Below are 24,994 nucleotides of genomic sequence, written 5' to 3' on the forward strand. Positions count from 1 at the left end.
TCAATGCTGCAATAAATTCGCAAATTCGTAAATCGGTAAATTCGTAAATTTCGAAGCTTCTTGATCGATGAAGGGCAGTCAAACAGCTTACAATTGAAAAATAAAATAATTCCAAGCTTCTGTTATCCTGGATAATCAGGTGCGACTTTTGGAACTTCGCAAATATAACAGGATACGATACGATGTAAAATGAACTGCTTCAGCCACATTCTAACAAATCACATCAGAACGCACTTAAAGCACGGACATAACTTATTACTGTCCACTGAGAAATGACTATGATATTTATTTCCAAATTACGGGACGTTGATTCAGGCCTCATTATTATATGAAACGAGTTGAAGGGTACGTAAGGTGAAGTAAATGGAAACACGGTTACATATGTCGGTTAAACCGGCGTCATCGTATTTGCATGCAAACGATGTACACCCGTGTTACAAGCGCGCGGTATAAAACATCGAGTTAAAACTTTGTTGCTAAACTCACCGAAGAAATTGAATGCGAGTTCTATTCCATTTTCCCCCGTCTGAAAGTGGCCTCGGTAGTAGTGGTGGCTGTGATTTCCCGTCGATCCTCGTCCGCCAACCCGCTGCATCGACGAAACGAAACACGCGTGTGCCGGGGCTCACGCATTCACGCGTTGTCGCTCTCACACACGAACACGCGACGGTGGATTAGAGAGTTATTTGAGTCTCGGAGGCGGCCATAACTCTCGCACGCTGTCCTCCTCCCTTTCTCCTCGCCGTCTCTCTCTCTCTCTCTCTCTCTCTCTCTCAGCGACGGAATATTTTAACATTGGGGTGGGTGAGCGAGTGGGTGAGCGGGGTGAGGCGGGGTGGGTCCTCAGCTGACAGCTGTTCCTCGGAGGGCCGGTCGGACGGAGGGGCTAGGCGCGCCCCTTCTATAATGGCTCCGCGTTCTTCCTTCCCGTACCAAACATGGCTTCTCTATCCGGGCGTCGGGTCGTTGCGTCAGAGCCGTGACGTCACGCCGCTCGCCTCACCTCGCTTTCACTCTTCCGTCCCTCTCCGTTCCTCAGCCGGTACTCCCGCTTCTCCCTCTCTCTCTCTCTCTCTCTCTCCGTCTCTCCGTCTCTCCGGCCGTGACGTCCGCCGGCACGGCGTCACGGGAGACGCGTCATCGGTCGATGACGTCGCGAGGGAGGCGCTGTCGGAAGGCCCGATGCCCCCGGTCTTCCACCACGGGATTCCGTAGTCCCGACTGGGCCACTAGATACCCGGCATAATCGTAAAACAAGAGTTTTATGAGCTCGAAGTGCCGGCGCTGAGTGGGGTTCGCTTTACGAGCGCATAACCGCGCGTTTATGGCCTGCACGATCACGTGGCCCTTCGTGCTCTCGTGTACCCTACACTCCTATACGTACGGATCGTTGTATTGGCCGCAGCCTCTCCGTACACGCGAATCAACCACTTCTCGCACCGTGCGCTCCTCTCTGACAACCGATGCGATGCGATGCGATGCCGACCCACCCACACGCGCACGCACGCCGAGCGCTCAATCTGGACGGACGCGGCGCTTTTACAGATATTCCCGCACTGATACAGCCCGCCGCCAACCCACGGGTGTAAACAAATCGTAAAGTGCGCCTTGAGCTCACTAACCTTACCCTAACACAATTTTCTGGGTGAAATCACCGGCTGCCCCTGCGCTCTCCCACCGCATTCCGTATTTTTATGTCCTACTCTTATTGCTCCGAGTGGGTAATCCTTTCTCTTGTTGTGGTGACTGCTGCTGCTGCTGCTGCTGCTGCGACACCATTGTATTCAAACGAATTGCTTATACGTTGTTCGTCGTTATAATTTTTTCTTCAAAATCACAGCACGAAACGTTTTATTGCTTACCTAACCATGCGTTAAAAGGCGTTCTAGTGTATTTGCATTTGTCTATAGGCCGATGCTAATTTATGACAATACGTTTTTTGCATGTGTTATCTAATTCTTGATTCATTTATCCTGGGTTCTGGCTCATTAACGGTTCGTCAAGAAGTAATTTGACTGACGCTATTTAATCGAGCTACTCGAGTCTCGTGCATGTCTTTCCTTCGTGTCTTCAAAGCCAATTAAACAACTTTGATTATCCTCTGGAAACACTTGGAAACTTCTTGATAGATGTCCTATTGGATTTCCAGTAATGGATTTGTGTCGTGATTTTGGAATTCTGTACACAGAGCGACTCAAAAAACAGAAGTGAAAAAACCAAGAATTATCCTCTGTTCAATCCCATCCAAAGTTTTCTAAAATTTCATAGACCAACGAAGGAAGATCAGCTGCTTAGCCAACCCTTGAACATTTGCGTCAAGTATGAAAAATCTAATTTTCAGGAGCACCTGCTTCATCCGTAATGTGTGTACCTGAATTGAAAAGACGGTAATACTTCAGAATGAATGGGAGATAAAATATCCAAACGATTAGTTGTTTTTTTTTTTCGCATTGACGATGAGCTTGCGAATTCGGTGATTCCCCTTGCGACGGTGAGAAATCGGGCGTATTTGGAGCAAGAGCGGAAGTTCTGCGTCGGTATCTCGAAGATGGAATAGCTCGTTGTGTTTTTATGGCCTCCTTTCTTCTTCCACCAATTTTACAAGCTATAAGTTCTTTCGATCAATGGGCCGCGGAGAGGCGCGTGCGCTGGTTAGACGCTTCCCTCCCTCTCCGCGTCTTTGGCAGGACTCCGAAAACCAGTATAGGTCCGTCCTTGTTCAACCCGAAGAGGAGGAGAACGGTGTTCGAGCGAATGCCACCAGATGTCAGCATTACTTTACGACCCTTGAAACGACTCGAACGACCAGCGAACGGTGGTTAGACCATGAATGGTTTTATCGCTCATTTGCTCGGCTGAATGGAACTTGACACCTACACCGTGAAGACGAGGAGATTTCCGTGTCGTACACATCCAAGCATGGGAATGGGGAGATGGAACACCGTCAACAGCCACATTTCTCCTAATCGTCACTAAATTATTATTATCACTTTATGCCGTAGGTATACACTCTCGACACTGTTGTGCACCGTGAAACGATTCCCCCTTTAAGTGCGCGCGCGTTCGTTCCTCGCTATTGCTTACTTCCAAAAGACCCGGAAGATTGCTCGAACTTCCTTTTGCCTCGGAGAGATGTTCAGGGATTTAATTTTTTCTCTCTTATTTGGTGGGAGGAATACGAGGGATACCTTTTCCCGGCGAATGCTCCGACAGATTGAAGGTAAAATACCTACCCACTCTTGGAATGAACGATATTCCGTTTCTCCCTTTTTCCTCGGATAACGTTACCTAGTTTGGCAAGGACGGTTTTTAAGTATTTTCCGTGGGGCAAGGCGGGCGGGCCGAGCGCGTGTAGCTCAGGGTGTCTTGAGGTGGTGGAGGGCTGATTTATTCAAGTTAATTCCAATTCCATTGGAGGAGCGAGGGGGTGGTGGAGGTGAGGCGGGGGTCGCTGGGTGGCTGGTGGCAGCGACGGGGGTGGATATTCTTATGCAATTTGCCAGAAAGGTTCAAGAACCCAGGAGATCCCGCAATTTATCTTGCCTTATGTTACTCCGAGCCAAGGCAACGGAAGATAGATGGCGTCACTGGTTTCAACCCCCCGCAGCACCCTTCGGCTTCTACCTTGCGACCACCCCATCCCATGGCCAATGAGGGACGACCCGTGGTGGCCATCTTGGATGGAGAGTTATTGAACGAAAAAGATGAGTAAGAAACTTGTTATGGGGGTTCGTTCGTTCGTTCGTTCGTTTTCCCCGCGGCGGTAGGGAACGCACCACGGGTGCCCGAGGCGGAGAAAGGGGAAGGGGGGGGGGGGGGGGGGTGAACGAAACGGGGGAGAAAGCTTGGGCTGGAGAGAAAAGAGAAGAGACGACGTTGGCCGGGGGGGAGGGAGGGAAGGAAGGGGTTGCCAGCGGTGGCGGTGGCCGTGGCGCTATATTGATCAATTGCCAGCACGCCGTGCTTTGCACTACTTTCCAGCCATAAAATACAACGCGTTGCGGCACCCGCAGGGCCACCACCCTCACCCTCACCCTCACCCTCGCATCCTCGGGTGTTACGATGACGGTAAAACGCTGCTGTAATTAGAAAACAATTGGCCTTAATACGAGCGAGCAGAGAAATGACTTCCCTCTTTATCCACCTTTCAACAAATTTCGTCTCGATTATTGCGCCACTATCAACAACACCATACTCGCCAATTCGTGATCGTCAATCAATTTATTTTATTAATACACTCCAACATTAGGTCAGCATATGTCTTTACGTTTTGACACACAGACTGCGTGACCTTTTTTTCTTCCTTTAAACGCAGATTAGTAGGTTACAAACGATATTCTTGTACACCTCTGCAACACGTATACTTAATGTTCCGAAGAGGGTAATAACACGTCATTCGCGTAGATACCGTGTTTCACGATCTGTTTAATTCGACTCGGCTCGATGCGCTCGTGGTTCAGAAGAGGTGCCAGCTAATAGGAAGATTGCACAGCGTTTCTTTTTAATTAAAACTATATAGTTTGGTTCGAAAATCACCGCTCTGTACGTATTCGGATTTAGTCTGTATTCCGGCGCCGCCACGCCGTCGCGAAATATTTACACTACAATTGCGTAGGAAACCGACAGACTTACGACGGTTCAACGTCCGGATGCTTTGAAATCTGACGAGCGGTTTTCTGTCCTACCCACTTGAGATGCGGGAGGAAAAATCGTGCCGGTATTGGACAACGGTGAACGCGCCATGACGACCAACGTTGACGGATGAACGGGAAACGTTAGAAAGTAATCATTTTGTTTCGGGCCGCGTTCGGCAGGAACGTTCCATGCTCACAAAATACGTACTTAGAGGGAGCTCGAGGCGTGATATAGCTAGGAATTCGGTTGGGGCAGCGCTCGGACCCACTCCGGTTGAAATCCGGACGTCGGGCGTCTCGTTCGTTTGTGCCTACTGGACGCGGCGTTGGCATTTGCATTCTGTGAAACGTACCAGAATTTCTCTTCCCTCGTAAATTGACGATTAATAATCTGAGCGTATCTCTGCCCTGCCCTGCCCTGCGCTGCCTGGGCTGCGCCACAACTTACATAAACACGTTTAACCCAGCGCTCTCACGCACCGATCAAAAGGAATTCCTGAAAGCCACGTGGCCGAAGCCCGACCGCTTCTGGAATACCTCGACACCTGCACGAGGAGCGTGAACGCAACCTGATTACAGCTCCAGTTTTGGCGTGACTCGGGCCTCGCGATTGGCCGAGAAAAAATTTCAACTCGCGGGACAAAAGCCACGGGAAGGCCGCGGGTGGTCACGGGCACATTCATGGGTGGTCGTCTTGTGTGCGGGTGGAAACTCTGGCATGCCCGCGGTGTCCGTGGTTTATGAGCGCGTGCGCCGCGGCCGGATCGGTGTGAGTGACGCTGGGAGTTCAGTCGGTGAACATTCGGGACGACGGTGTGCGTGGAAAACGGTGCGTGAGCGGCCTCGCAACGCGTTAATTACACCTCACTGCGGCAACCGGAGAGTGCCGCCGGGTACGAAAAGAGTCGGGTATAAACACAGCCGTACAAGGAGGGTAGCAGTGTCAGAGAGTCGGCGTTTCGCATGCGGATGAATAAATACATATTATACCGCGATCGAACACGTAGCTCTACGTATATGTATAACGTATACGGGTAAGAGAGCCGCGGATTATAAGGCAGATCGTAGAACTCTACGCAAACTGGCTGCGTAATTTTTAATTGATCCTGCGGGGTATGAAAAGTGTCCTCCGCCCCTTCCCCACAGCAGGGATTACGTAAAGTATAATCATGTCCGTTTTTGCGCAACGATTGATAATAAAATTCTGCGTACAAGCTTAAGCCTATTTCATCACTGATCACCGCTCGGGGAATCGTATGGTCGTGAAAATTGTTCGTCTCGTTCAAAACGCCAAGCTGCATTGCCGCCGGGTCTGAGAGCTTGAGCTTTTTTCCGATAGACAGTGCTGGCGTCGCCACCGTCGCGACGCCATCTAGGGAACGGAGACGTAACCCCGTCCTGACCACGTGCGTGTCCCTTCCCCTCCATCCCCCACCCTTTCCCGCCCGACTAAGTTGCGCCGACTAGCGAGCGAGCGAGCTTTTGCCGACCGTCAAAGGGCCGCGAGCACCCGGCGTCGGTGGGGAAGTTACGCCGCTTTTCCGCGATGGTGGGGGGGGGAGGGGACGCCCGGCGTCGTGGGGCGAGCTTCGCGGCCCGGGAAGAACGGGGAGCGGAGGGCACCCACGCCTCCCACAGCGCAGAATCCCATCGATCATTCCGCCGTTTCCCAGTGTTTCACACCGTCGTGTTGCGCCGTACATGACCACCCACACACCCTCGATCCTCTAAGTGTGCGCCCGGCACAGGTACCGTACAGCAGTGGCGCAGCGGCGTCGGTGTGCCCCCCTGCCCCTCCCCCACCATCCCCCTTCATCGTCCGCCTCCCCCCATCGCTCGCGTCGTGACGGCTCGGCGGGCAATGCCGACCATCACGAGGGGCCTACCTTCCTTCTTGTTATATTTATGCGAGCGCTCGCGACCGAGGAGGTTTATGTTCCCAGTGTGTCCATAGGTACACCTGTTCGCGGTTTTGCCGATCCATATATAACCGACGAACCAACTAACCAACCCTCTTGTTTCTTTGGGGGAACAAATTGATAACGGTGAAACTGAAATGGTCTGACGTCGCGCTCGTCGGACATCGCGCGTTGCGTTTACGTCGCGATCCGGAGACGGAGGAGAGTTTTTCGCGACTTGGTGCAGGGGGTGAGGGTTGATCCGATCACTTATTCCGGGGGTAGGGGGCACTCACAACGTGGCTGCCGCGACACCGATGATCGGCTCTCCCTTTACCCGCGTGTGCTTGTGCGGTGCCACGTGCCAAGTGCAGCCAATAAGTGCGCGAGTGTTGGCTTCGAGTTCGGCCAATAGGATTACCGGATGATCTGGACCCGGGTTGGATGCAGGCGGTAATGAAGCGCTCGGAATTTGGAGGAACTCGTGCCAGACCGTGATTTACCTAAGAACCCCGCCGACCGGAACCTCGAACCACTCGGTTAGTTTGCCAGTGTTTTATCTCGCGCAGAATTCACTCTCGCCGGGGAGATTGTTGTTTCTTTTTTATCGCGTAATGGCTCGTTTCGGAATTGAAATGCAGACGGAATACTCAGGCTCGCTAAATCGTCCTGGTCGGAAATAAAAAAAAAAAAAACCCAAGACAAAAGCTCGCCGCGGTGATACAGTGAAATTTGACAGACCCGACGCCGGGGCGGATTCCAACACGCGAAATAGATCCCGATGGTCGTCTGCAAATCCGCCCATTGTGCGAAACGATTCATATCCATGAATCACGTGTTAATGAACGTTCTTTGCGAAGACGTTTATCCTTACAAGCCTAGTACCGATTCCGTAACGTCGCGGCCTCTTGTCCTGAAAACACGCGTTTAAATAATTACCAGGCACGTTGTACTCTAAGGTAAAAAGAAAGAACCTCTAGTGAGACGAGACTTTTAGGAGTCGAGACCGTGGGGAAAGTGAGACGTGAAGAGATTCAAATCGGCCTACCTTCTTTAGCAAAATAAAAGTCACAATAATCTTGATAATAATAACAGTGGCATCTTGCCAGTGAATAAATATGAATGAGTACAGGTGGGTTCTCACAGTAGGATTTTATATAATCTTAGAATAAACTGGCCGGGCATATCACGGATGTAAATCTGGTGTGTCGAAACGAGTTCTGTTTCCGCGTTAAAGCGTCGCGAGAGAACGAGCAACTCCTCGCAAACTTGCTGAAAATATGAATGTTGAAATACTTTTCTATTTTCACCGCAAGATGCACGCGTACATTGTCCGATGTTCCAATACGTGTAGTTTCGAGTTGCCAAAACATCTGTAATTCCATTCGGTGCCTGAATGTATTTTTATCAAATCTTAGGTGACAAACAACGTGTGTACGGACCTTTTTGTTTCACGTCGTGTGCGATGGTGAAAAAACGATGGAATGTAACAAAATTCGGTATTAATAAATAGTCGACTAATTATCTAACCGATTTTGCACCTCATCGCGGGGTTCGTTCAAGGCAGCGACCTTGCGCCCTCGCTTACAGAAGGTGTTGATTAATTAGTAGCACATATTCCGACTCACCGGTACATGTGCGAGTTGTGTTGTATAATAGCGGGTTATTTATTGTTCCAGGTAAGTGACGTTGCGACACTCGAGGGGCGGCTCGGCACCCGGTACTCGCGGATTCCATTTACCATGCCGACATGAGTCGACTCGCCCTGCGGCAGTGCTGTAAGGTAACGAAGTTCCATCATGGATATTCATGCGCTGAGCAAAAATTGTTGAATTCCAAGAAATCGAGAACTCGACTCGTCCTCCGCGGCGATGCGTGTTGCATGTGTGAGCCACGACGGACGCAGGGGTGGTCGGTCGGTGGTGCTCAAGCGATTCCCGAAAGTGAAGTTTGGGAACTGGCGGATCGTAAGAGAAAAGGAATCGTAATAAATACATAAATAATTAGATATGACCGCGGGTGTACAGGTGCAAACGAGTTTAAAGAAGCCCGCGGTTATTAGCGGGCCCTGCGGGAGGGACCAGGGCACCTCGCGGGGAACGGTGGAACGGCGGAACGGTGGAACGAGGAACAGCGGGGTGCGACGGGGCCCGGGCCCTGTGAGAAATAAGAATATAATAAGCTGGCCGGCTGTCGGGGCCGGTTCGTACAGGCCGTAGTTTGTGGCTGTGGTGTCTACGGATCGTGCCCCGTTCTTTCCGTTCCCCGCTATCCTCCTCTCCCCGTTTCTTCTGGCCCCTCCTTCGTCAACGGTGAACCCGGCCGGGCCACACACCGTCGGCTTGTAAGACACGCGGTGAGATTAAATGCTTCATTAATGTGATTAAAGTAAAAAGCTGCCTGAGTAATGAGACGCGGTGAATCATTCACAGCCGTTTGCTCTCCAACCACAACTTCGCTGCGGCATGCTCGTATTCTCGTTTTTCTCAAAACTCAAACCCTCCTTCCAGCCTCGCGTATCCGATGCACAAGTCAGTAAAGACATTGCGCGGCAAGTTGGCATTCAACAAAAAGCTCATCCTATTTCTTTGTATGTACTCGAAATTTCAGATCATAAAGTGAAAAATCTTTCGAAGAGTTCGAGTCTCGGAGAATTATTGTTGGTTAAAATGTGGATAAACTGCCGTCAGGGAAGGGTTCGGGTACGAAATTCTCTTCTGACGGGAGAGTTCATAAAAATATACAGACTCTTCCACCACCGCGGTGGTAAGTCTCGGCCCCATGGTCTCGGACGCTTCTTGAGAACGACCGCAAGAGTCCCGGAGGGCCTGGCAGGGTTAAGCTGTACAAATTCCTGGCTACGAATGGCGGGTGGAGGGAGCGAATGGTGGAAAAGGGCAAATGCGCACCGGTCAGGCAAACTTTATGTACGGGCCGCGTACACGCGGAGCGTATTTGAGAAGAGGTAAAAAATGAATGGATGAAATTAAAAAGAAAAAGAAAAAGAAGAAGGTATCGGATGGCGCGGGACATCTGCGTTCGAACGGATATTGAAACCATGGTACCAAACGGTCTCTGGTAGCACGAAGCCGACGATAGAACTGCCAACGACTTGCCATACAAACGTCCCGTCGATTGCGAACAAACCTACGTTCGGGACGTCGCTGCGGAACGTCCTCGTCCTCGGAAGGTCTTAAGGCCCGTCGATTCGACGGCTTAGCAGTTCCGCCACGGGTTCTTTCGCCGAGCGTTTTCCCACGTAGCTGCGGCTCTCCGGGCAGCACTTTTCGACGCTAGCTTCAAACCGAGGTTCGCGATTCCACGCGCGGATATCGAGTAGCCCGCCCAAACACGCCCTGGCGCAATAAATTAACTTTCACCGTGACTAAAAATGCCGCCCGGTTGATCCGATCCCTGTGATTTGCTGATTAGATTTCACACCGTGAAAAAGTAGCGCCGGAAAATGATATAATGATCTTGCAATGTCGATGCCGTCGTTTCGAGGCTCGATACATCGGTAGTCAAGTTTGCTCGGAGAATAAACGGCCGGTCAGAGAACCGGATCTTGCAAGCCTCTTACATACGCAGAGACAAATGGTCTTCAGCGAGACGAAGTCAATTGAATATCAACGAGTATGGATGGTTAGGCTCTTTGAGGGATCGGAATCAATTATCGATCTCCAGCGATTTATGCACGGCAGCCGATGTGCCGTATTATTTTTGTTCGTCAAAATTCGTCGGCTCATTTTGAGACCGAATCTTTTTATCGGTCGGTGAGTAACGAGGATGCTCAGAGAATCTGGCGTGTGGATATTACCTGGGAGAGAGAGACGCGTACGATAATCCGCCGACTATTACTTAGAGAGGTAGATCTGAAAAGGATTGCCGGAGTAAGGCGAGTGCGGGCAAGGTGCCGGAGTTGACGCAAAGTGCAGGCAGATGCGATCGGCGATTACGCACTTGCGGCGTTAGCCCATATAAACGCGGACACCATGCGTCTTCCAGCGTGACATCACTGGCCGAGCGCTAATCGCGCGACAATCTTTGCCTCCGCAAACTTGGGCCGAGCAAAGCAGAGGCGAAGGAAAGCGAAACAAGGCAAAGCAAACCGAGCCGAGTCAGGCCAAGTCGAGGAAAGAGTCCAACGCCGACTGTCCGGTTCGTCCTGATATCTCAGACTCTCGAACAAACGACAATCGTATAATTAGGTGTCCAGCCGAACACCAAGCCAACATCACGAACAATCCTTACACGCAATATTCCACGGCTGTAACGCGAGGTCCTTGGTTGTGTGCTATTTATCCGCGATACGCATGCTATATTTGCTTCTCTCTACCGGGCGTTCCAGCCGCTGCACCTTGTGTTCCGGATGTCGTGACCGTCACTACGGGGGTGTGTAGTACACACCTTGGACGAGGATATTTCTCAAGGAACGGAATGCTGGAAAGGATTTCTCGCTTCGGCAGGACAGGGCATGATCCAGTTGTTCAAGGCAGGATTCTCTAGGTGTAGCCTCTTGTAGCTGGATGCGATCGGTATAAGAGCCGGTTGCCGTGCTATTAATAAGAGTGATAAATCGTTCATCGAAGTCCCGCGAAGTAGGCATGGTATTATACCACGTTGCCACGTTCATAGCGCGGCTGATGTTCCTTCGTACTCGGTGAAGAACACTCTTCTTCGCATCGTGTTCGTGAAAGTTTACCATCAAAATATCGGATCAAGTTTCAGAGAAACGAAACTGTTAGCTTGTGTCAAACTTGTGTCACTTTAGAATATTTCTGCACCAATCTCATTTCAAATCTCGATTGATCGTCGAAGATTTTGAGCTCCAAATTTTGACTTTCATCTATATTTCGAATGTGGTTACAAATGAAAGAATCTAAGTTCCGAGTCCACTGACAGGTAATTGATGGAACAGTAAGTCAGCAGCACGAATCCCTTTCTCAATGATTTTAGGGTGTGATGAGACTCCTCTACAACGTATCGCGTAAGTCGCACAGCGATACCAAGTATGAGGCACACGTAGACCAGAGGCAGTAATCGTTGTTTCGAAACGTCAAATTATCTGGTGTGTAACATTTGTTTGCTCAGTGTCGTACGCCGGAGTGTGGATTACACTCCGGGTATAATTCCGTCCGTTGCCCGGCTCCCAACTGCAGAATTCTCCGTTGCGTCGTCGTTCTTTGGTCGACGGTACGTGAGCAAGATACCGGGTACACACCGCGTGGTTCTTGGTGGTGTACAAAAGTACGGGAGTGAGGCAGTGTGCGGCACACAGATACCCATCTATCGAACCTATGCCTCTATACGTTGGCCGCACGCAGCAAACCTGTAATTTAACCCCCGAGCGGCCGCCTTCCTGCCTCCCTACCCCAATAACCATTATAATTATTGTCTCCCCCCTCAAATGGACTCTCGTAATTACCAGGCTCGCGCGTATTTGTCGAGTGTAGCGGTTTTTGGTTTGCGTTTTTTTTCTTTATTTTCTTTTTTTTTTTTTTTTGCTGCATTTTTGCCAATTCCTATTTTCTAGTCCCTGGTCTTTTACATTATACACTTTATGATCCATTCATCCCATCGTCTGCTCATTGTTTCTATCAATTTTTTGTTTTTTTTTTTAATTCGCGCATAAAGTCGCTAACCTGTCAACTACATCGAGGATGCAAGATCGTTTATCGATTTATAGGATATCGTTTGAATGTTTAATCAACTGAATTATGCGTTACGCGATCGCGTCAATTCGCGACAAAACATATTCTCGGTTGTAGACATTTTTTTTATAAAAATAAATTTGCTAACTGATTTCCGTGCGGTGATTGCGTCAGGCCTAATATTCGCACGTCGAATAAAACCTTGCGAAATGTATATATTATACAAATCGATGTAATTTATTTTAAAACTCATGCACACTCATCACTCGTGGATACGATTAGTTGCTGTTGTATCGGTAAATTTTCGATTCATCGACAAGAATTTTCGTCTCTAAGACTGGTTTGCCGATTTCTACTGATTTTTTTTTTCCGTGCTCTTCGCACATGGATCCGACCGATCTCGTCAGACGCCCGTGCAATGCAAATTCTGTAATTAATTAACCCGGTCTGAACGACACGACCTTTAAGATTGAATAATATTACGGTATAACGACAACCTGAGTGCGGGTAAAGTTTCATCCGGACCGCGGTGTACAAAGCGAGGATTTACACGTGGCATACATGTATGCGATGCATGGTTACTTAAGTACATACTGCGAATGCATGCACGGTCACCTACCTGCAGTTGCCAACCTCCGCGACGAGTCGCGTGTGAACTTGCTCGAATTTTAATATACGTATATCCAGCTCATACCGAAACCGGTCGGCTAATGTGGGCTCTGCACGACACCTTCGTCGAGCCAATTCAGCCACGATTTCGGACCAATTCCACGGCAGGCTTTGTGGGTGACAGCGGTTAGCGGCACGCTACATCATTCTAGGAGTGTCGAAAGCTCATTTGAATAAACAGGAACTCCCGACAGAAGGGCGGACCACCACTGATACCGAGCCGAAGAGCCGCCCTCAAATTTTTCAAAAGCAGACAAATCCTCGTTCCTTTCGGTAACGAAGTGAAAGAAAATACTCGCTTCTTAACTGCGGGCTTAAAACTAGAAACTGATCGTAAACCTTGTTGAGATTCAGGCCTACCTCGTTACATACTTACCTACTTATATACCGTTGTGAAAATTTAATTAAATCCAAGTTTTATTGACGCGTTGCGCAATACCAGAGATCAAGAGTTGAGTAGGACGTCGTTGAGACGTGGTTATTTTCTCCGCGGGATTCGTTCTTTTTTAGCTTCACTTTATTCTTTTAGCTTATCACTGTTTCATCTCTGAAAACTCGTCTCATGGCGGACACTAAACTCATGCTACGTACCTGCTCAAAAGCATTTTTCTCAGAGGTATAATCTAACTCTGTCTCTTTAACAAGGCCAAAGGTCCGGTTCGTCTAAACCGAATGTCCGACACGTGACCTGACCTGCGAAAGAGACTGTCTTGGGTACCGAGAAATTTTCGACTGTAAAACGTTATATACCCGGCCGTTTGTCCCAAAATTATTGCACCACGGTACCACAAATCATATTTTCCTTTTTTTCCTCCAGCGGAGAAGGTTGTAAATAGTACGTGTGTTGTGAAAAAATGTCAAGGTTCAAAATTTGAGTGCAATTCCTCGGCTTGACCGCGTTACCACGTGCGAAGTATCTGCCGTTTTTTGGTCTTGACTTTTGTTACAACGAAGTCAATTTCCTTGAGCATCGGCGTCTGAAAAAAGTCCGGTTTTAGGACTGCTACGCGTTGTTCGGCCTTGCTAGTCGCTTGGGTTGTATTCTCGTCGCTGGTACCAAAGTGTCGGAGACAAGCGAGGGATTTACGAAGCAGAGCGTGCTGTGCAGGCAAATCTGGTCTAGGCAGCCCGGGTTTCCGTTGCACCTTGATACCGCGACAGGCGTACGTAATACGCTGAAATAATATTTTGTTTCCAAAAACAGGGTCGGAGTACACGGTAGCTTCGTGTCGGCCACCTGCAGGTATAACCTGGGAGCGTCACGACGCCGCCGTCGCGAGGAGTTACTGCCACAAATCACGCGATTCGTAATTGCTACAGGTATACGCGATTTCGCGTGGAGCGAAATGCTTGTGTGCGGGAGAAATCCATAAACATTGATTGCCCCGCGTTTACACACTCTCTTATCAAACGTGATGCAAATATAAATAGCACCGATGTGTGAATGGGTGGCGGCGGCGTGATGTTCACATTCGGTATCACTGATTACACCCGTGTATTGAAACTTTTATCTTCAGGGGTTCTTCAATTTTTTACGGTTCAGCTTTGATTTCTCGCCTCTTTCGCTCGCTCGCTTTTGAATATAGTTTGCCCGCCCACGAGTGAACGACGTTCCTCGAAAGATCGATGTGTTCATTTTCTGACGTTAACGAACGTTTTTTTCGATTCGTGACTAAATAAGCGTTACCATTTCGGCATTGGCATGTATAACGTCATGCATGCACCTCAATTTCCATAAACTATAATATGTTTTCCCTCGACATCTGCATAAATACTACTAGACATTTAAATTTTAAAAACAGGCACATGGAATATCTAATTTTAAGATACGGCAATTAATTTCCTACAAAACAGCTATTATGTCTCGAATACTAAATCACTCTTTTAATTACCCACGTCCTTCCTACGCGTTAAGCTTTTAATTAAGTAACTTCCAATTTGCTAAAAAAATTTCTCTACGCATGAAACGTTTGAAGACGTAAACTACCCGTGACACGTGAGACACCGTTGCACCATCCTCGTCACGTGATGCAAGGGGAACTTCCACGACCAAGGGCTAATCAATGGCGAAACAATAACGCCCAGGCGTCTTCCTACCGTCTGAGGGTTCGCCACCCTCGGTGGGTCTTGGTCGAGGCCAAAGCTTCGCGGTGGTTTGGTGCAAGGGCAGTTTCGGCCCCCTTAAAAGCATTCTCTGTTCTCGGAGTAATTACGGGTACATACATAGCTCGGGAACTGCGTCCACATACAGATGTGCGGATACATATACCTGGATCAGAAAACCGAAGAACACTCGGCAAAATGAACGGGAATTGACCAACAAACAATAATAGCCACCGGGGTCGTGTAGTTCCCTCCTCGAGCCCTCAGGGACTGATTCGTGCCTGCGAGTTTGTATTGGACCTACTTATTATTTCTTTTTTTTTCTCGCCCCTTTCTTCCCCGCCGCTCTTTCTCTCCCGATCCTCCTTCCGTCCCTCTCCTCCGCCACCAAATTCGTTTCTCCTACCTGTTTCGGCGTCTATCGTTTCGACGGTACCGTTACACCTTTGTGCCTCTCGATGGTTCACCGATGAGCGGAGTGGATTAGAAGGGGGGATTGCAAGGTCGTTTAATAAATTAGAAAATGTTGAACAGATTTGAAGGACAACTTTTCGCATGGCTTGCGATCTTCTTGCTAGTCCAGAGCTTTGATTCTTCTCGAAGTTCCCGTTTCAACGTTAAGACCTTGGTTTGCATTCAACCATTGAATCTGGCAGCGGCTGATGATGCGTTCCAAGCACGAAAGCGTCGTAAATTGATGGAATAAGCCACGTCGTGGTTGTGTGACAGTTGTAGGACTGATCGCGTCATTGAGGAGTAGGTAGGGCAGGTAGGAGGCACAAGTGGTCCTCGAAGCGAGGTAGAAACTCGACTGAGAACATCTACTGCTGAATTACACCAACGGTAACCTCTCTCTCTTTCTCTCTCTCGTTACGAGTGTGTGTAAGGCGATGCGCAGCACTTGGATTCGTTTTTGCGTTTTATCAAGTTAAACCGAATAAGACAACAACAAGCGGAGGAAGAAGAGCGACTTGTGAGGTAAATTTACATGGCTAAATCGTTAAGGATATATTAATTATGTATACCACGTGATGTCGGCCAGCAGCTCCTTTTCCCAGAGCCCGATGACATGGTTCCACATCCGCTCCACACGCGCTTCGCTCAACGTGCCTTATACCCCATAGAAACTTAGGCCCATATCCCGCATAGCTCTTGTGCTCATTACCGTGTCCCTGCTCCGATGCTTCTCAAGATATTGCTCTAGGTATAAAACACGTAGTCGTGATTGTGGAATATACGGACAATCGCGCTAATTGCTACGCATAATTCTAGAATGACGCGTGCTCAAGTGCACGTCGTTGCAACCAATAGAAGAAACACACGCCGTTTGATTATTATAATTTCTGTATGCAGACGGTTAATATGCCGTATCAACAAGTACGTACCATAAGCCGCGATATTATCGTTTTGAATACCCTAAACGCCCTTTGAATTATTACGCTGAACTTGTAAGGAGAGTATCAGACCTTGTGATTCGTAGTTTAATCTCGTGGGACTCAACAATCTTTCTTTCAACAATCTGAGCCATAGTGAATTGAGTGAAAGAAGGCCCAATGGCAAATGGTAATAAAATTACACATCGGAAACCCCATACCCAGAAGTTTCAGCAGAATCCGTGATCCGGAGGTCTGACAGTCTCTTTGCTAGATTCTAAACTTAATTACATTGCGTCTAAAACGTCTTGGACAATTGTAGTACTTGTCGTGTAGCGAGAGAGAGAGAGAGAAAAATAACTTTTTCAATGAATTTAATAGCAAAAATTGAGGGTGGATCGGATCAGATCCGCGATCCACCCTCGTCGTTTTCCCAGCGTTTCTGGTTGGTTGACTCCCCAGTTACGATTTCTGGCACCTTCCAGGCAGGATTGGTTGGCCGTCTGACAGTTGAGTGATGACGAGGCGGCCTCTCTCTTCACTATGGACGCCCTCGACGCAGGACGAGGATCCTCGTGTCCAATTCTCAGCCTCCATTGTCTTCCTGTGCGAATAAAATATGCGAATATATAATATCTATTTGGTATACGTGGTAATAATTTATAATTTTCAAGTTTAAAAATATGAGACGCTGATTATTCTCTGACAAAGTCGCAGTTTCAGAAGCAAGTTTATCCTTGTTACGAAGTAAAAAAAACGAAAGACAGAATAAAGAACGAAAATCTTATGGTAAATTATTCGTGAAGAAAATTGAATTTCAGCTCTCTAAAGTCTGACGAAATAGAAACACAGACAGACACCTTTCAGATGATTTCGGATGCAATTTTTCACATGCTGCACCTCGTTATAATACGTTAAAAATACGGTTAAAAGTACCGTTGTGCTCGCCCACGTGGAAATGAGACGGTGCTGTGTAAAACCGGCGAGTTCCTCTCCTATACGCGGTCTGCACTGTGTTGAGAATCCAAAATTAATTAATAGGAAACAATTATTCGTAGATAACCAGCCGGACCGATGAGTTTTGAAAGGTGTAACGCGCTCGGTTCTCACAGCTTGGGGGAAAGGCGTGTTTTACGGTCACTAGTCTGTTGCCCGCGAGTGACGAAACGATGAGAAATGTCATTAGGCGGTTTTATTTATGTAATTTCTCAACCGAGCCCAGGGGGGAACAGGTGGAATCGAACCAACTCGTTGGGCCCGAGATTACGATCTTTGCCCAAGTTCGGCCCGGCAGAACCGGCCGAACTTCCAGGCCTCGAAAGTCCGCTTCACACGCGTGCAATACGCGCTCATACTAACCGCGTAGTAATACGTATGTGGGCTAATTGCTTCCCTCGATATCTTCGCGAATCGGCGGGTTGATTCGGTTCCTTCCATTTTTTGTCAATTTTTTTCCTCCCTGCGCTCAGCTGCGGCCTCTGCATTTTTTTTCCCCCCCTCTCGTTTGCTTCTCAGTGCATTCTGATTCCTTTCGTCCTCTTCTTCCTTTTCTTTTTCATTCGTTCCTCGTCTTCCTTCCCTCGCGTATCCCCTACGCTATGTGCAGCGGGCTAGCCGCGCGGCGCACCGCCGGATGAGTTACAGCCTCTGCAAGCTGTATTACTACCTGTCCAGTGATGCTGTGTGATGCCCCTTCGCTCGCTATCATTCATCTTTCCGTTTTAAGGTGCTCGCCTCGAGTTTAACCTTCTTTCCCAAAGGTGAACCGGCGGTTAAAGCGTTGCTCTTGCACGCGGCGTCCGCGATTTCTCGAAAAACATGGAAATACGATCGGGCCTCGTTCTGAAAAGATACAAAAAATTTTTTAGTCAAAAATAAACGGTATATTCCTTGTAAAATCTATAATGCACGTCGTTTGATTTCAATCTCCAGCTCGTTAGTTTGCGCGATCGTTTGCACGATATTGGACAAACGGTTATTTGAACTCTACTCTGAACGTGTCTATATATCGATTGTGAATCTTCGTTCCACGTTTCAAAATTCAAATGCTTCGCATCGACGTAACGGTAAATTCGGGTATACCCGTTTTTAAATCTTATTTTTATAATTATCCCAATAATCTTTGCAGTAAACGATGTAAATCGTCGGAAGATACGAAGGAAAAAAATTAACGCATCGAAACGTTCTGCGCATTAAATTGGCAGACAACACGCTGCATACAACTAATAATTACTTCTCAGTATCGTGTAGGTATTATTTGTACGGCATGCGTAATTACTCAGTATTTTATACAGCGCCGCGACGAGAGGCGGAGTATAGAAAACAACACAATGATGATGATAAGATTGTCGGAAGAGTAAGAAGAAATAAAACCGTCTGCACGTTCCCTCGCATAATTTTCATTCTCTTCAGCCTGGGGATATTGACTTGTATTCATCCACCTCCTACAATTTGTAGCTATACGCACACACATAGAGCGCCACGCGTTACGCCTTGCGTTTGACTCGCGATTCGCGTCCGATGTTAATTATTTTTCGTACGACTGTGCATACCAACGCCGATTATTCGATATCGTAACTCACGTATCTGCCGAGTTGGATAGTGATGAAAACCTATTAAAGATATCCTCGCGAAATTGATCGTGACGTGCGCCAAGCTTGTTATATACAAGTATATAAGAAATCAAGAGTTGCCGAACGTCATACCGGGTCAACCGACACGAGTGTTTTCAGGTAGTAGGTACTTGGGGGTTTGTAGGTGTCGGTATTTGTCAAGGGATCACGGGACATCGAGAGGGGGTGACGCTAAGAGTCTCTAATCGATATTCCATCGAGGTGTGCAATTTTACGCGTACACCAGTGGCACACAAATCGGTGCGTGATCGTCAGGGGAACGAGGAGGAGGGAAGAGAGAGAGACGGTTCCGCGGGAGCTGGAGAACCCTGACGATTGCGGAGACGTGCTCAGCGTGCTCTGGTCCCGGTTAATAATAGACCACGACACCTGATCGCTGTACCATCGGAGACGAGAGGACCACCCACGGCACCGATTGTCGGCCGCGGAACGGCCGCAGTAGGTCGATCCGTTCCGTAACCCTGATTGATAAGCAGAGTCACGCGCAGAGACGCGAACTACCTGCAACCACCGCCGCGTTGCTGACGAATAAGGCGACACGACCGCACGCGGTGTCGGACACGCGGAACCGGACCATTTATGCACGTATGGGTGGACCGCGGTCGCGACTCGCATAATATCGCCACCTCGCGTCTCATCGTATTTCGAATGCATATGTCTCTCTATTTATGTATTTAAGCATTTCGGACACGTAGGTGACTCCGATGCTCCCAACCTTCTTTAGATATACGTATTCAAGGCTGATAGTAGACTTCGTAGTAACTCATCGATCCGTTCCGCGAAGGAAAAGAGTCTTCAAAATCCCCGAACGAAAACACGAGCTTTCAATTAACCGAATTCGTATCACGCTTCCTTTTGATCAACCCTGAAACAACGGCTCAGAAATCACTTGAAATAATTCATGCACAAGGTTTGAACTCGTATCACGAACAGGGATTCTCAAAAAGCTTCCGATCTCAAATCGCCAATTTTCGAGGGTTGAAAGCATCGATGTGAAACGGAATTCAATTGTTCTGAAATTGACTGAAGCTTGCACCCCCGGCGGTAGAAAATCTAGCAGTCAAACTCAAGTTCGAACCATATTGAATAATTCCATCGTAGGAATAAATTGACCAAGTTCGAGCAGCAAAGCTCGAGGGGGTGAGCGGAGCGCGTGCTTCACGGGCGGCGGGATTTCATCCCTTGAAAATGCTCGCGGGTTAAATCGACGGTTGAGAGAGTGACGCAGGCGCGTTTCAGGCCGGGTGGAAGGCCCTCTGACTGAGAGGAGCTGAACCGGGACACGGAGGTTCGGTTTGCAGGAACGACGCCAGATGGCAGTCGACGTGTTTTCGTGCTGCCACCTTTTGGCGCGTCGTCGCGGAGCCCAAGCGGCACTGACCTACCCCTCAGGTTCACCACGGCGAGCCGTCACAACGTTACCATCGACGCCGAACGGCGTCGCGGCGCGTACCGCGGGGCCTCTGGACGATTTATCGCCCCGGTATCTCGCCGCGGCATCTAAACGATTACTTGCCGTTAACGTAAACGGCTTATAAAAACGGCCCTGCATAATAGAGTAAATACAGGTTCGGAGAGTTACCCTACGGGCAAATTTATCGCCCGGCGTACACTCAATAAGCGTACGTACGTAAACCGCTCAGAAATGACTTACACTTATTGGTAAATAATCAGCCGACTTTTACTGCATTCGGATCGGAGCTCGCCGCGAGCTTTTACCATCCGTGTAAAGATTTAGCCACGATTTCAATAACCGTTCAGCCTTTAATTGCGGAGTGAATAATTACTCCCGCCCACTTTACGCGCTGGCCGAAACCAGCAAATTTTCGATTTCCAGGTTTTTCAAACCTGTTGATATCGGTCTGAAGTTCAAGCTATACGTAGGCGATAATGACTCGCGTTATTAACCTCGTTGCCGCCGTGTTTTCGGCCCCGCATTTAGGTGCTAATTCCACCGTTTATCGCCCACCTCGCGTGGGCACGCATTCAATAGTCCGTCTACGTTCAGGTATAATTTAAACCCCGCCTATGCGTAGAAGGAGACGACGCGGCTTGTTCTCCGTTTGTTATATCCGGCAGGGATGCTCACTCGAGATAAGTCGCGGTGAGCAGGTAATTTCCTTCATTGAGAATCACGAGAGAGTGAAACGGCATTTGAATAACAAGCGGGTATGCAAATTCATTTACCCCGTTTACATACGTATATCTGTGTATATTCCCCTCATCCTCGAGCATCGCCCAGCCGGCAACCCGAGTGCAACTCGCTCCTCCAGCCGACGGAATGGAACTCCGCACCCTCCGCGCTTTTATTTTAGTACTCGCGAACGATAAATTCTATCAAATCCCAAACAGATTGTTACCGGAAGTATTTCGAACGCTTTCGTTTTGCCGTTACGTATGTCCGCAAATTTCTTCGCAATATACCCGCAGTTGCTGTCTCATCGACGTTCAACTAACGTGAATTTTCAAAATATTGTCAAAAGAAGCATGCTAATCGCGAATTTCTTGGAGAATCAAACTGCGATAAAGGAGAAACGCTGCAGCTGCGCTACTTCTCGAATTTCGAAAATTCGCACTCGCGTGACTTTACGTTCGTGTTTAATTAACTGGTTTTCTGCCAGACCGGAGCGAGTGTATAGCGAATTTCAAAGTAACAATAATCGACGCGATCTTTTTCTTAAATACCGTTTTTAGCCTCTTCCTTTTTTTCTACCCTGTGATTTATGGGTATTGATTATCTTATAATTATACGTATTACTCCTATCCCTCGTGATTATAGAAAGTTACGATCAGACGGGCCGAAACATATTTCCATAATTCGTGTGAGGCGTCAGCTGCGCGGTGCAAATATCGCGAGTTTAAAAAAGAAAAGAGGAAAAATGAAACGAAAAACAAAGCAGAAAATGTTTTTTTCATCCTTACGTGCACCCACCTTGTTTCGGGGAAGGTAATCATCGGGGAGGAATGTCCGTTATCGTTTCAGACAAAACGCCACGTTCGATCGACCCGCTCTTCGCCATTCTCCATTCCCCCCATCCGGCAGCCTCCTCTTTGTATATCTATAGCTGTAGGTAGCTAGCTAGCTGGCTACAAAGTCTTAGCAGCTCGATCTCGCGGAGATTTTAATTAAGCCCGCCCTTCCAATGTTTCGTCTGATTGGAAGAGCTAATCCCGAGGCCCACGGAATTTAGAGCCTCGCTGTCGGAAAGTAGGTACAGCCTCCGTCCGCCCTCGAACGGTTCTATCCTCGTGCCTGCGGAATGAGAGAAACAAAAAACAAAAAAAAAAAAAAACAAGGTACGTCACTTGAATAAACAGATTCAATGCAAGGATAAAAATTTGTGCAGTCGAAAAAGAAAAGAAAAACACTTCGCTTTAATCTCCGCACCAAAGCTCGATCTCTGAGTCATCCAGACCCCCGGGAAAAATTTTTCGAAACTATCGGGATTGCGTCGATCCTCTTGCTTCCGTCCGTCAGCAAGGCGCGGGGCAGGGGTAGAGGGGCGGACGGAAGCTCGGTAAGGGTGGGTGGTGGACGCGTCGGGGGGATGACGTCTCAATATCCCTTCGTTCGGCCGACCCCTCCTTCCGAGGCCGACCTTTTGCCAGTTACGCTTCGAGCACAAGCTTCGCTTGCAACCCTCCTTCTGTTACGTCCGCCCAACGGGGAGGTTACACCGCTACGCTCCTAGGGCCGAATAGTTTTTCCCCGGCAGTATACCAGGGCTGTCCATTACCCGATGACCCTAAAATTAAATCGGCTCTGCGCCAGACCGTCTCGCTATTTTCTTCACCAGATAAGCTCGAACAAGGAGCTTGACGCGGGCGATCGATTTTCGAAAGTATCGTTTTGATAATATTCCAATAGATCAATTTTTTAAATTACTATGTTTAGACTCCTGGATTGTCAACCAAATTGACAATATTTTACTCGTCAAAATTGAAACCCTATTCCACTAGTTTTCGAAACGTTGATCTTTCACTCTCTTTTTTACTACTTAAAATATTTTTAAAACTTTCTTTCGCACAGCGAACGGATCTCTTAGCCTAAATTATTTCCAGGTCGAAATTCGGCAGCAATTTTTTACTCTATTTTACAAGCCACAATTTTATCACGAGTTTCAAACTTTCGAACATCAATCAGAACGTATTTATTTTTATCTACTCTTGTCTCAAAAAATAAAAAAAAGGTGGGTCAACTCGTTTCAGGTTATCTGACTTGATCATTGCGAGAATCTTTACACTTCACACGGTGTCTTGATATTCAAATTGGGTAAATAAAATACAGTGTTGAAGATAATTTAATTTGATATATACCTTCCTAAAATATTTTTTCAATCAAGCTCATGTCCACGGATATTACGTATCCTGACTTATTCAGGTTTTGATGGAGTTAATTACGAAAGGTTTTCATCTCCCACGTGGCGACGATGAGTTTTGAATATCAAGTATCGGTACCCCGAGAAACCGGATCGTGGGTCAAGACTCAGGGTTCCCGATCCGCGTCGAGGAGTCCGCGCCTCAGTCTTTCTCTGCCTCGCCTTGGCCTTTATATTTTTATGACAGAGAAAGTCCGGAGTTTATAGCGCTACGGGTCGAGCCCAATTTTCGTTAAAAGCCTGAAAAACTAACAAAGCCTGGGCGAGTTTCACTTCCCCCGTCACAGGACGAGCGGAGACAACGCACCCTTACCGGTCCCAAGGGCGCATCGCGGACCAAACGAATGGTAAAAAGCCTAACGGTGTCTCTCCCCGCTCCCCAAAGCTTCTCCGGGACTCGATCTCCCGCAGTATACTCCAGGCAGTCGTAGAGGAGAGATTCGAGTGAAAGAAAACCGCTTCGTTTTATTTACTTACTTTCTTACTTTTAAACAAGTCCTCTTCGCTTCCGATCATCCCCAACGCTCGCCTCTCGAGTAGAGACGACGCAGTTTTCTCTCTTAATCACGATTCCACGCGTTACTCGTTTCTTACTTTCTACGTGAAATCTAACCCCTCGCTCGTAACCACGGCTTATTTTTGTCGGGCAACCCGTTTCACCCCCTTGCCGCGATACGACACGCGGTTTCTTTGAAAGTGATCGCGCGTACTCGCTCCGTTGGTCGGTTGGTCGGGGGTATACGCTTCAGGAATGAGTTATATCGCCTATCGGGTTGGCCTTTCATTTCCAGCTACCCGCGGTTCTCGTATCGGTCGGACCGCCGTCAGCAGCCAACCCCCACCCCCCGCTTTCCGCCGGCACTCTCACCCTCGTTCACCACCCTCATACCCTCGGCGACGGGTGATTTTGGCCCACGAGAGAGGGCGCGCCAGCTGTGTTGCTACCGTGTCGCGCACTCCGTCGTTTCCCACACGTCCTCCGAAGCGGCCTGGAAATGCTCGCTGTGATAACATGCCGAAAACCGATGGAAATCCACGAGTCATAGCGCTGAACGTCTCCTCGCGACCTGAAATAACCGATTCCCGAGAAGAATTATTTGGCTTTCGATCTGCGCTTAACATACTCCACGATTATTTTTGCCCGATCAGCATCGACGATGTCTGTAATACTGTCATTCGTTGAATCGAAACTATTAACTCACTTTTAAAAATTGCCTTGAAAAACACTCAACTTCCCCACGTATACGTAATCTACACGAATTCCGATCTAGAAATTTGGGCTGGACTTTTTCCCAAACAGCCACATTCACTGGTGGTGTTTGTTTGAAGTCAGGAAGTGACAAATGGTAACAATCACGAAACAAAACGATTTCCTTAATCATGTGAGATTCTTGTTTCAGACATTCCTTCAGAATTAGGAAACAAGTTTTGTAATCGGAGTATCACGTATCCAAGACTGAAATGCAAACGTAATAAGATTACACTTCCCAAGTTAGAACAAAAATCCAAATCCAAAACCATTTCCACTCAATTCTAAAACGCTCGTTTCCTTCGTAGCGTCTGTTTATCATTTTTCAGTTAAACGTCAAATTCGTTTCAAGCAATGATCCATTCATTTAAGGCGACAAAAGCTTCTCTCTAACCATTACGATTA

At 48.1% G+C, this 24,994-nt stretch overlaps 1 protein-coding gene across 1 annotated transcript in view; it reads left to right on the forward strand.

The window, feature by feature from the left end:
* Positions 1 to 6,581: 6,581 nt before the first annotated feature.
* Positions 6,582 to 24,994, forward strand: part of LOC107216762 (homeotic protein antennapedia) — a 63,503-nt gene continuing 45,090 nt past the window's right edge. The window contains exons 1-2 of the mRNA XM_015654048.2: positions 6,582 to 7,071; positions 8,212 to 8,315. The gene's annotated coding sequence lies outside the window, so the exon portion shown is untranslated. The remainder of the gene's footprint in view (positions 7,072 to 8,211; positions 8,316 to 24,994) is intronic.

The sequence above is a fragment of the Neodiprion lecontei genome, chromosome 1 (genome assembly GCF_021901455.1).
Source record: "Neodiprion lecontei isolate iyNeoLeco1 chromosome 1, iyNeoLeco1.1, whole genome shotgun sequence".
Lineage (NCBI taxonomy): Eukaryota > Metazoa > Arthropoda > Insecta > Hymenoptera > Diprionidae > Neodiprion > Neodiprion lecontei.